The sequence below is a fragment of the Panulirus ornatus genome, chromosome 59 (genome assembly GCF_036320965.1).
Source record: "Panulirus ornatus isolate Po-2019 chromosome 59, ASM3632096v1, whole genome shotgun sequence".
NCBI lineage: Eukaryota > Metazoa > Arthropoda > Malacostraca > Decapoda > Palinuridae > Panulirus > Panulirus ornatus.
In genome coordinates this window covers 16832679-16848093 of record NC_092282.1, presented here as the reverse complement: position 1 = coordinate 16848093, position 15415 = coordinate 16832679, and the positions used below count along the sequence as shown (strand labels likewise).

General features: G+C 53.2%; 1 long non-coding RNA gene across 1 annotated transcript in view; it reads left to right on the top strand.

The window, feature by feature from the left end:
* Positions 1-15415, top strand: part of LOC139767134 (uncharacterized) — a 95869-nt gene that overhangs the window by 56277 nt on the left and 24177 nt on the right. The window lies entirely within an intron of this gene.

The following is a 15415-nucleotide window of genomic DNA, read 5'->3' as shown; positions in this document are numbered from 1 at the left end:
GACCACCCCAGCACACCATGACCACCCCAGCACACCATGACCACCCCAGCACACCATGACCACCCCAGCACACCATGACCACCCCAGCACACCATGACCACCCCAGCACACCATGACCACCCCAGCACACCATGACCACCCCAGCACACCATGACCACCCCAGCACACCATGACCACCCCAGCACACCATGACCACCCCAGCACACCATGACCACCCCAGCACACCATGACCACCCCAGCACACCATGACCACCCCAGCACACCATGACCACCCCAGCACACCATGACCACCCCAGCACACCATGACCACCCCAGCACACCATGACCACCCCAGCACACCATGACCACCCCAGCACACCATGACCACCCCAGCACACCATGACCACCCCAGCACACCATGACCACCCCAGCACACCATGACCACCCCAGCACACCATGACCACCCCAGCACACCATGACCACCCCAGCACACCATGACCACCCCAGCACACCATGACCACCCCAGCACACCATGACCACCCCAGCACACCATGACCACCCCAGCACACCATGACCACCCCAGCACACCATGACCACCCCAGCACACCATGACCACCCCAGCACACCATGACCACCCCAGCACACCATGACCACCCCAGCACACCATGACCACCCCAGCACACCATGACCACCCCAGCACACCATGACCACCCCAGCACACCATGACCACCCCAGCACACCATGACCACCCCAGCACACCATGACCACCCCAGCACACCATGACCACCCCAGCACACCATGACCACCCCAGCACACCATGACCACCCCAGCACACCATGACCACCCCAGCACACCATGACCACCCCAGCACACCATGACCACCCCAGCACACCATGACCACCCCAGCACACCATGACCACCCCAGCACACCATGACCACCCCAGCACACCATGACCACCCCAGCACACCATGACCACCCCAGCACACCATGACCACCCCAGCACACCATGACCACCCCAGCACACCATGACCACCCCAGCACACCATGACCACCCCAGCACACCATGACCACCCCAGCACACCATGACCACCCCAGCACACCATGACCACCCCAGCACACCATGACCACCCCAGCACACCATGACCACCCCAGCACACCATGACCACCCCAGCACACCATGACCACCCCAGCACACCATGACCACCCCAGCACACCATGACCACCCCAGCACACCATGACCACCCCAGCACACCATGACCACCCCAGCACACCATGACCACCCCAGCACACCATGACCACCCCAGCACACCATGACCACCCCAGCACACCATGACCACCCCAGCACACCATGACCACCCCAGCACACCATGACCACCCCAGCACACCATGACCACCCCAGCACACCATGACCACCCCAGCACACCATGACCACCCCAGCACACCATGACCACCCCAGCACACCATGACCACCCCAGCACACCATGACCACCCCAGCACACCATGACCACCCCAGCACACCATGACCACCCCAGCACACCATGACCACCCCAGCACACCATGACCACCCCAGCACACCATGACCACCCCAGCACACCATGACCACCCCAGCACACCATGACCACCCCAGCACACCATGACCACCCCAGCACACCATGACCACCCCAGCACACCATGACCACCCCAGCACACCATGACCACCCCAGCACACCATGACCACCCCAGCACACCATGACCACCCCAGCACACCATGACCACCCCAGCACACCATGACCACCCCAGCACACCATGACCACCCCAGCACACCATGACCACCCCAGCACACCATGACCACCCCAGCACACCATGACCACCCCAGCACACCATGACCACCCCAGCACACCATGACCACCCCAGCACACCATGACCACCCCAGCACACCATGACCACCCCAGCACACCATGACCACCCCAGCACACCATGACCACCCCAGCACACCATGACCACCCCAGCACACCATGACCACCCCAGCACACCATGACCACCCCAGCACACCATGACCACCCCAGCACACCATGACCACCCCAGCACACCATGACCACCCCAGCACACCATGACCACCCCAGCACACCATGACCACCCCAGCACACCATGACCACCCCAGCACACCATGACCACCCCAGCACACCATGACCACCCCAGCACACCATGACCACCCCAGCACACCATGACCACCCCAGCACACCATGACCACCCCAGCACACCATGACCACCCCAGCACACCATGACCACCCCAGCACACCATGACCACCCCAGCACACCATGACCACCCCAGCACACCATGACCACCCCAGCACACCATGACCACCCCAGCACACCATGACCACCCCAGCACACCATGACCACCCCAGCACACCATGACCACCCCAGCACACCATGACCACCCCAGCACACCATGACCACCCCAGCACACCATGACCACCCCAGCACACCATGACCACCCCAGCACACCATGACCACCCCAGCACACCATGACCACCCCAGCACACCATGACCACCCCAGCACACCATGACCACCCCAGCACACCATGACCACCCCAGCACACCATGACCACCCCAGCACACCATGACCACCCCAGCACACCATGACCACCCCAGCACACCATGACCACCCCAGCACACCATGACCACCCCAGCACACCATGACCACCCCAGCACACCATGACCACCCCAGCACACCATGACCACCCCAGCACACCATGACCACCCCAGCACACCATGACCACCCCAGCACACCATGACCACCCCAGCACACCATGACCACCCCAGCACACCATGACCACCCCAGCACACCATGACCACCCCAGCACACCATGACCACCCCAGCACACCATGACCACCCCAGCACACCATGACCACCCCAGCACACCATGACCACCCCAGCACACCATGACCACCCCAGCACACCATGACCACCCCAGCACACCATGACCACCCCAGCACACCATGACCACCCCAGCACACCATGACCACCCCAGCACACCATGACCACCCCAGCACACCATGACCACCCCAGCACACCATGACCACCCCAGCACACCATGACCACCCCAGCACACCATGACCACCCCAGCACACCATGACCACCCCAGCACACCATGACCACCCCAGCACACCATGACCACCCCAGCACACCATGACCACCCCAGCACACCATGACCACCCCAGCACACCATGACCACCCCAGCACACCATGACCACCCCAGCACACCATGACCACCCCAGCACACCATGACCACCCCAGCACACCATGACCACCCCAGCACACCATGACCACCCCAGCACACCATGACCACCCCAGCACACCATGACCACCCCAGCACACCATGACCACCCCAGCACACCATGACCACCCCAGCACACCATGACCACCCCAGCACACCATGACCACCCCAGCACACCATGACCACCCCAGCACACCATGACCACCCCAGCACACCATGACCACCCCAGCACACCATGACCACCCCAGCACACCATGACCACCCCAGCACACCATGACCACCCCAGCACACCATGACCACCCCAGCACACCATGACCACCCCAGCACACCATGACCACCCCAGCACACCATGACCACCCCAGCACACCATGACCACCCCAGCACACCATGACCACCCCAGCACACCATGACCACCCCAGCACACCATGACCACCCCAGCACACCATGACCACCCCAGCACACCATGACCACCCCAGCACACCATGACCACCCCAGCACACCATGACCACCCCAGCACACCATGACCACCCCAGCACACCATGACCACCCCAGCACACCATGACCACCCCAGCACACCATGACCACCCCAGCACACCATGACCACCCCAGCACACCATGACCACCCCAGCACACCATGACCACCCCAGCACACCATGACCACCCCAGCACACCATGACCACCCCAGCACACCATGACCACCCCAGCACACCATGACCACCCCAGCACACCATGACCACCCCAGCACACCATGACCACCCCAGCACACCATGACCACCCCAGCACACCATGACCACCCCAGCACACCATGACCACCCCAGCACACCATGACCACCCCAGCACACCATGACCACCCCAGCACACCATGACCACCCCAGCACACCATGACCACCCCAGCACACCATGACCACCCCAGCACACCATGACCACCCCAGCACACCATGACCACCCCAGCACACCATGACCACCCCAGCACACCATGACCACCCCAGCACACCATGACCACCCCAGCACACCATGACCACCCCAGCACACCATGACCACCCCAGCACACCATGACCACCCCAGCACACCATGACCACCCCAGCACACCATGACCACCCCAGCACACCATGACCACCCCAGCACACCATGACCACCCCAGCACACCATGACCACCCCAGCACACCATGACCACCCCAGCACACCATGACCACCCCAGCACACCATGACCACCCCAGCACACCATGACCACCCCAGCACACCATGACCACCCCAGCACACCATGACCACCCCAGCACACCATGACCACCCCAGCACACCATGACCACCCCAGCACACCATGACCACCCCAGCACACCATGACCACCCCAGCACACCATGACCACCCCAGCACACCATGACCACCCCAGCACACCATGACCACCCCAGCACACCATGACCACCCCAGCACACCATGACCACCCCAGCACACCATGACCACCCCAGCACACCATGACCACCCCAGCACACCATGACCACCCCAGCACACCATGACCACCCCAGCACACCATGACCACCCCAGCACACCATGACCACCCCAGCACACCATGACCACCCCAGCACACCATGACCACCCCAGCACACCATGACCACCCCAGCACACCATGACCACCCCAGCACACCATGACCACCCCAGCACACCATGACCACCCCAGCACACCATGACCACCCCAGCACACCATGACCACCCCAGCACACCATGACCACCCCAGCACACCATGACCACCCCAGCACACCATGACCACCCCAGCACACCATGACCACCCCAGCACACCATGACCACCCCAGCACACCATGACCACCCCAGCACACCATGACCACCCCAGCACACCATGACCACCCCAGCACACCATGACCACCCCAGCACACCATGACCACCCCAGCACACCATGACCACCCCAGCACACCATGACCACCCCAGCACACCATGACCACCCCAGCACACCATGACCACCCCAGCACACCATGACCACCCCAGCACACCATGACCACCCCAGCACACCATGACCACCCCAGCACACCATGACCACCCCAGCACACCATGACCACCCCAGCACACCATGACCACCCCAGCACACCATGACCACCCCAGCACACCATGACCACCCCAGCACACCATGACCACCCCAGCACACCATGACCACCCCAGCACACCATGACCACCCCAGCACACCATGACCACCCCAGCACACCATGACCACCCCAGCACACCATGACCACCCCAGCACACCATGACCACCCCAGCACACCATGACCACCCCAGCACACCATGACCACCCCAGCACACCATGACCACCCCAGCACACCATGACCACCCCAGCACACCATGACCACCCCAGCACACCATGACCACCCCAGCACACCATGACCACCCCAGCACACCATGACCACCCCAGCACACCATGACCACCCCAGCACACCATGACCACCCCAGCACACCATGACCACCCCAGCACACCATGACCACCCCAGCACACCATGACCACCCCAGCACACCATGACCACCCCAGCACACCATGACCACCCCAGCACACCATGACCACCCCAGCACACCATGACCACCCCAGCACACCATGACCACCCCAGCACACCATGACCACCCCAGCACACCATGACCACCCCAGCACACCATGACCACCCCAGCACACCATGACCACCCCAGCACACCATGACCACCCCAGCACACCATGACCACCCCAGCACACCATGACCACCCCAGCACACCATGACCACCCCAGCACACCATGACCACCCCAGCACACCATGACCACCCCAGCACACCATGACCACCCCAGCACACCATGACCACCCCAGCACACCATGACCACCCCAGCACACCATGACCACCCCAGCACACCATGACCACCCCAGCACACCATGACCACCCCAGCACACCATGACCACCCCAGCACACCATGACCACCCCAGCACACCATGACCACCCCAGCACACCATGACCACCCCAGCACACCATGACCACCCCAGCACACCATGACCACCCCAGCACACCATGACCACCCCAGCACACCATGACCACCCCAGCACACCATGACCACCCCAGCACACCATGACCACCCCAGCACACCATGACCACCCCAGCACACCATGACCACCCCAGCACACCATGACCACCCCAGCACACCATGACCACCCCAGCACACCATGACCACCCCAGCACACCATGACCACCCCAGCACACCATGACCACCCCAGCACACCATGACCACCCCAGCACACCATGACCACCCCAGCACACCATGACCACCCCAGCACACCATGACCACCCCAGCACACCATGACCACCCCAGCACACCATGACCACCCCAGCACACCATGACCACCCCAGCACACCATGACCACCCCAGCACACCATGACCACCCCAGCACACCATGACCACCCCAGCACACCATGACCACCCCAGCACACCATGACCACCCCAGCACACCATGACCACCCCAGCACACCATGACCACCCCAGCACACCATGACCACCCCAGCACACCATGACCACCCCAGCACACCATGACCACCCCAGCACACCATGACCACCCCAGCACACCATGACCACCCCAGCACACCATGACCACCCCAGCACACCATGACCACCCCAGCACACCATGACCACCCCAGCACACCATGACCACCCCAGCACACCATGACCACCCCAGCACACCATGACCACCCCAGCACACCATGACCACCCCAGCACACCATGACCACCCCAGCACACCATGACCACCCCAGCACACCATGACCACCCCAGCACACCATGACCACCCCAGCACACCATGACCACCCCAGCACACCATGACCACCCCAGCACACCATGACCACCCCAGCACACCATGACCACCCCAGCACACCATGACCACCCCAGCACACCATGACCACCCCAGCACACCATGACCACCCCAGCACACCATGACCACCCCAGCACACCATGACCACCCCAGCACACCATGACCACCCCAGCACACCATGACCACCCCAGCACACCATGACCACCCCAGCACACCATGACCACCCCAGCACACCATGACCACCCCAGCACACCATGACCACCCCAGCACACCATGACCACCCCAGCACACCATGACCACCCCAGCACACCATGACCACCCCAGCACACCATGACCACCCCAGCACACCATGACCACCCCAGCACACCATGACCACCCCAGCACACCATGACCACCCCAGCACACCATGACCACCCCAGCACACCATGACCACCCCAGCACACCATGACCACCCCAGCACACCATGACCACCCCAGCACACCATGACTACCCCAGCACACCACGTCCACACCAGCACACCACGACCACACCAGCACACCACGTCCACACCAGCACACCACGACCACCTCAACACATCTCGACCACCCCCGTACACAACCATCGCCCCAGCACACCATGACCACCTCAACACACCTCGACCACCCCCGTACACCACCACCGCCCCAGCACACCATGACCGTCCTAGCACACCACCACCGCCCCAGCACACCATGACCACCCCAGCACACCATGACCGTCCTATCACACCATGACCACCCCAGCACACCATGACCGCCGCCCCAGCACACCACAACAGTCCCAGCACACCACAACAGTCCCAGCACACCACAACAGTCCCAGCTCACCACAACAGTCCCAGCACACCACAACAGTCCCAGCACACCACAACAGTCCCAGCACACCACAACAGTCCCAGCTCACCACAACAGTCCCAACGTATCAAGCTTTATGCTATCACTCTTAACAGGGATGAAAATGAGTCTGCATTATCGTTATGGTTGACCTGAGCATCGTTGGTGTGGTGGACGAACATGACAACACCTTTGTCATTTCTCAAACCCTGCCCGTCTGACCTGCAGTGGGTTGCCGATGATAGTAGTGGCTGGAACAACTTGGTCACACACTACGGAGGGCTATGTCCTCCTCCTGACCACTGTGGCTATTGTTCCTCCCAGATGCTACTGTTAGCTGCCCTCTCCTCAGAGGAGCCGCGTCATACATACATACATATACAGAGCGCCTATTCTATCAGCTCTTGCAGTACTCAGGCAGCCAGTCACGTCCACCGGGCAGGAACATAGGTCAAGGAGTGTGATGATGTGAGTATAATCTTAAGAAAGGTGCGTACAGGACGATTTGGGAATAAGTGTTTAGTGTCTTCATTATGGAAGTTGCATATTGTGTTGTGATGTATTGAATCAGGTGCGTAATGCTGTAGAGACGCATAATTTCTGAGCGCAAAAGAGAAAGTTAAACCAACATATATCATGGGTGTGTACGTCTTGTGGGGTAGTGTTAAAACTATGTTGGGAAGGCAGTTGTTCAGTGCTGGTCGGGTCATTCCAGTGTTGCGTGTATGTTTGTTTTGCCAGTGTTGTACAGGCGAGTACAGGCTGATGATGTTTGAGGCAGGGGTAAGCATATTTTATTTCTGTCTGGGTGTTGGTGGTTAGTTATGGAGTGGATTGTGTGTGAAGGGGCCACTGTTATTACAGAAAACTGAGTGATGAGCACATTGAGATGGGATTGTAGTAAGGAGATCTCTTTGTTTCGTTGTGAAGGTGTCGAGTGTCTGTGGTTGCTAGGCAGCCAGTGATTGTTCTTAGCTCTTTTTTGTTTATAACTTTGTTATATTGGCTTATGAGAGAGTGGATTTGTCAGAGAAGTGAGGCGTAGTTTCGGGTGGAGAGGATGAAATGCTTGTGGATCATACAAAGGATTTCTCTTTCTTGTGCACATGTGGAACCAGTAAGTGTTCTAAGGGCATTCAGTTTGTCCGTTGATTTTGTGTTGACGTTTTTGGTGTGGGGAGGGAAATTCATGTGTTTCGTATGTAATGTCTAGAAAGCTGAAGATTTGTAAAATGGGAACTATTCGTCATTTAAAGTGACGGGAAGGTGCAGGTTGAATTTGTCACTCTGAGCTAAGGGTGACTGAAAATGTCTGTGGAAATCCAGACATTCTGTCATGGTAAGCAATTGTTCTAAATGTATGATAGAGTGTGGCATTTTTCATGTTGGTTGCGTAGTGTTAGGGTGCTGTGATATATTCGTGATGTCGTTTGAATATGAGAGAAGTACGGTCTGCAAGATACATAGGAAAAGAGCAGAGAGGGTTGGAGAAAGAACTGTCCTTTGGAGAACTCCATTGCAGAGATAAAGGGTTTTAGAGGTGAAACCCTTATATCTCTCGCTTGTCAGCCCACTTCGCGTAAAAAAAAAGCCACTAATACTCGATCCATTGTGTCAAAACTGTTGACATACTCAATCATCTCCCAAAACACTCGCCTATCTTCCTTAGCCTTTTCATTTTTAACCACACCAGTCTGAGGCTCGCTTCCTTACACTCTTCCAAACTTTCCCAAAAACTACTTCAGCAGCAATGCTATCACCTCTTCCCTAGTTTTCGATTCAGACTAACGCCTGACTTTACCCCTAAGACATTCCCAAACCATTCACCCTTCCCCATTCCCCTTATGCCTTGATTCACTGAGAGGTAGAACATCCAGGTTCATTTCCTCAAACATACAACCTAACTAACCCTTCTTTCTTATACATGTGAATCAGACTGAGGAGGAGCAGCTTTGTTTTAGAAGTGGTAGAGGATGTATGGATCAGGTGTTTGTTTTAAAGAATGTGTATGTAAGAAATACTAAGAAAGACAGATGGAATTGTATGTGGCATTTATGGATCTGGAAAAGGCATATGATAGGGTTCATAGAAACACTTTGTGGAAGTTCTTAAAAATATATGGTGTGGGAAGTAAGGTGCCAGCAGTGAAAAATTTTTATCGAGGTGTGTAAGGCATGTGTACATGTAGAAAGAGAGGAGAGTAAATAATTCCAGAAGGTTGGTCTGGGGCAGGGGTGTGTGATGTCGCTATGGTTGTTCATTTTGTTTATATATGGGGTAGTGAGGGAGTTAAATGCAAGAGTCTTGGAGAGAGGGGTGAGAATGCAGTCTGTGAAGGATGAGAGGGCCTGGGAAGTGAGTCATTTGTTATATGCTAATGAGGCAGCACTGGTGGCTGATTCGCAAAAGAGAAACTGCAGAAGTTGGTGACTGAGTTTAGAAGAGTATGTGACAGGAGAAAGTTGAAAGTAAAGGTGAATAAGATCAAGGTTATTGGGTTCTGTAGGGTTGAGGGACAAGTAAATTGGGATGTAAATTTGGATGGAAAAAAATTGGAAGAAGTGAAGTATTTTAGACATCTGGGAGTGGACATGCCAGCAATTGAAACCATGGAGGCGGAAGTGCGTAATAGTTTCCGGAAGGGGGCGAAGGTTCTGGTAGCGCTGAGGAATGTGTGGAAAGAGTAGTTCCAACAATATTATATGGTTGCGAGGCATGAGCTATAGTTAGGGTTGGGCAGAGAAGGGTGGATGTGTCGGAAATGAAATGTTTGAGGAAAATATGTGGTGTGAGGTGGTTTGATCGAATAAGTAATGAAAGCGTAAGAGAGATGTGTGATGATAGACAGAGTGTGGTTGAGAGAGCAGAGAGGGTGTGTTGAAATGGTTTGGATATATGGAGGGAACGAGTGAGGAAAGGTTAGAGAAAACAAGGAGAACGGGGAGGCCAAATTGGAGGTGAAAGGATGGAGTGAAAAAGATTCTGAGCGATCGGAGCCTGAACATACAGCAGGATAAAAGGCGTGCACGGAATGGAGGAAATTGGAACGATGTGGTATACCGGGGTCGACGTTCTGTCAATGGACTGCATCAGGGCATATGAAGCATCTGGGGTAAACCATGGAAAGGTCCGTGGGGCCTGGATATGGATAGAGAGCGGTGGTTTGGGTGCATTACACATGACAGCTCGTGTATAGATGTAAGCCGACATGACCCGTCTTTCTCTGTCTCCGGGTACTACATCGCTGACGCAGGGGACGGTGAACAGGTGTGGGGCAGAAGAGAATGTCTTATCATTATCAGCACGTCGACCCTGGTATACCACATCGTTCCAATTCAGTCTATTCCTTGCATGCCTTTCACCCTCCTGCATGTTCAGGCCCCGATCACTCAAAATCTTTTTCACTCCATCTTTCCACCCCCAATTTGGTCTCCTACTTCTCCTCGTTCCCTTCACCTCTGACAAATATATCCTCTTGGTCAATCTTTCCTCGCTCATTCTCTCCATGTGACCAAACCACTTCAGAACACCCTCCTCTGCTCTCTCAATCACACTCTTTTTATTACCATACATCTCTCTTACCCTATTATTGCTTACTCGATCAAACCACTTCACACCACATATTGTCCTGAAACATCTCATTTTCAGCACATCCACCCTCCTCCGCACAACTCTATCTATAGCCCATGCCTCGCAACCATATAATATTGTTGGAACCACTATTCCTTCAAACATACCCATTTTTGCTTTCAGAGATAATGTTCTCGACTTCCACACATTCTTCAACACCCAGAACTTTCGCCCTCTCCCCCACACTATGATTCACTTCCGCTTCGATAGTTCCAACTGCTTCCGAATCCACTCCCAGATATCTAAAACACTTTACTTCCTCCAGTTTTTCTCCATTTAAACTTACCTCCCAATTGACTTGTCCCTCAACCCTACTGTACCTAATAACCTTGCTCTTATTCACATTTACTCCCAGCTTTCTCCTTTCACACACTTTACCAAACTCAGTCACCAGCTTCTGCAGTTTCTCACACAAATCAGCCACCAACGCTGTATCATCAGCGAACAACAACTGACTCACTTCCCAAGCTCTCTTATCCACAACAGACTGCATACTTGCCCCTCTTTCCTCTTGCATTCACCTTCCTAACAACCCAATCCATAAACAAATTAAACAACCATAGAGACATCACACACTCCTGCCGCAAACCTACATTCACCGAGAACCAATCACTTTCCTCTCTTCCTACACGTACACATACCTTACATCCTCGATAAAAACTTTTCACTGCCTCTAACAACTTGCCTCCCACACCATATATTCTTAATACCTTCCACAGAGCATCTCTATCAACTTTATCATATGCCTTCTCCAGATCCATGAATGCTACATACAAATCCATTTGCTTTTCTAAGTATTTTTCACATACATTCTTCAAACACCTGATCCACACATCCTCTACCACTTCTGAAACCACACTGCTCTTCCCCAATCTGATGATCTGTACATGCCTTCACCCTCTCAATACCCTCCCATATAATTTCCTAGGAATACTCAACAAACTTATACCTCTGTAATTTGAGCACTCACTTTTATCCCCTTTGCCTTTGTGCAATGGCACTATGCAAGCATTCCGCCAATCATCAGGCACCTCACCATGAGTCATACATACATTGAATAACCTTACCAACCAGTCAACAATACAGTCACCCCCCTTTTTTAATAAATTCCACTGCAATACCATCCAAACCCGCTGCCTTGCCGGCTTTCATCTTCCACAAAGCTGTTACTACCTCTTCTCTGTTTACTAAATCGTTCTCCCTAACCCTCTCACTTTGCACACCACCTCGAACAAAACACCCTATATCTGCCACTCTTATCATCAAACACATTCAACAAACCTTCAAAATACTCACTCCATCTCCTTCTCACATCACCACTACTTGTTACCACCTCCCCATTAGCCCCCTTCACTGAAGTTCCCATTTGTTCCCTTGTCATACGCACTTTATTTACCTCCTTCCAAAACATCTTTTTATCCTCCCTAAAATTTAATGATACTCTCTCACCCCAACTCTCATTTGCCCTCTTTTTCACCTCTTACACCTTTCTCTTGACCTCTTGCCTCTTTCTTTTATACATCTCCCAGTCATTTCCATTATTTCCCTGCAAAAATCGTCCAAATGCTTCTTTCATCTCTTTCACTAACAATCTTACTTCTTCATCCCACCACTCACTAACCTTTCTAATCTGCCCACCTCCCACGCTTCTCATGCCACAAGCATCTTTTGTGCAAGCCATCACTGCTTCCCTAAATACATCCCATTCCTCCCCCACTCCCCTTACCTCCTTTGTTCTCACCTTTTTCCATTCTGTACTCAGTCTTTCCTGGTACTTCCTCACACAAGCCTCCTTCCCAAGCTCACTTACTCTCACCACTCTCTTCACCCCAACATTCTCTCTTCTTTTCTGAAAACCTCTTCAAATCTTCACCTTCGCCTCCATAAGATAATGATCAGACATCCCTCCAGTTGCACCTCTCAGCACATTAACATCCAAAAGTCTCTCTTTCGCGCGCCTATCAATTAACACGTAATCCAATAACGCTCTCTGGCCATCTCTCCTACTTACATACGTATACTTATGTATATCTCGCTTTTTAAACCAGGTATTCCCAATCACCAGTCCTTTTTCAGCACATAAATCTACAAACTCTTCACCATTTCCATTTACAACACTGAACACCCCATGTACACCAACTATTCCCTGAACTGCCACACTACTCACTTTTGCACTCAAATCACCCATCACTATAACCTGGTCTCGTGCATCAAAACTACTAATACACACACTCATCTACTCCCAAAACACTTGTCTCTCATGATCTTTCTTCTCATGCCCAGGTGCATATGCACCAATAATCACCAATCTCTCTCCATCCACTTTCAGTTTTACCCATATCAACCTAGAGTTTACTTTCTTACACCCTATCACATACTCCCACCACTCCTGTTTCAGGAGTAGTGCTTCTCCTTCCCTTGCTCTTATCCTCTCACTAACCCCTGACTTTACTCCCAAGACATTCCCAAACCACTCTTCTCCTTTACCCTTGAGCTTCGTTTCATTCAGAGCCAAAAGATCCAGGTTCCTTTCCTGAAACATACTACCTATCTCTCCTTTTTTCTCATCTTGGTTACATCCACACACATTTAGACACCCCAATCTGAGCCTTCGAGGAGGATGAGCACTCCCCGCATGACTCCTTCTTCTGTTTCCCCTTTTAGAAAGTTAAGATATATATATATATATATATATATATATATATATATATATATATATATATATATATATATATATATATATATATATATATTTCATACTATTCGCCATTTCCCGTATTAGCGAGGAAGCGTTAAGAACAGAGGACTGTGCCTTTGAGTGAATATCCTCAATGTCCCCGTTCTTTGTTCCTTCTTTTAGAAAATCTAAAAACGAGAAGGAAGGATTTCCAGCCTCCCGCTCCCTCCCCTTTTAATCGCCTTCTACGACACGCAGGGAATACGTGGGAAGTATTCTTTCTCCCCTATCCCCAGGGATTATATGTATATATATATATATATATATATATATATATATATATATATATATATATATATATATATATATATATATCATACTAATCTCCAACAGCCAGGATCGAACCCAGAACCCCTGCTTAGGTGGCGGGAGCACAACTGCTAGGCTATGATCAACCCTAAATGGAAAACGTGTATTCGAGTACTGTGTAATCGAATAGCCTTCGTCTCACGTTGGTAAGCAACGGGGTCTCCATTGGTTATCTCCCATAGCCTCACACAACCAGCGAACAGCATTTTACAGAGCCTAACTATACAACAGGGAGGTGTGTGTGTGTATATATATATATATATATATATATATATATATATATATATATATATATATATATATATATATATATACGAGATAACGTTCTCGCCTTCCACACATTCTTCAACGCTCCCAGATTCTTCGCCCCCTCTCCCACCCTGTGGCTCATTTCCACTTCCATGGTTCCATTTGCTGCTAAATCCACTCCCAGATATTTCAAACACTTCACTTCCCCTGTTTTTTCCATTCAAACTTACCTCCCAATTGACTTGTCCCTCAACCTTACTGAACATAATAATCTTGCTCTTATTCACATTTACTCTGAGCTTTCTTCTTTCACACACTTTACCATCCTCAAGTCACCACATCTGCAGTTTCTCACCCGAATCAGCCACTAGCGCTGTATCATCAGCGAACAACAACTGACTCACTTCCAAGGCATCTCATTCAGAACAGACTGCACACTTGCTACTCTCTTCAAAACTCTTGCAGTCACATCCCTAACCACACCATCCATAAACAAATTAAACAACCACGGAGACATCACGCACCCCTGCTGCAAGCCGACATTCACTAAGAACCTATCACTTCCCGCTCTTCCTACTCG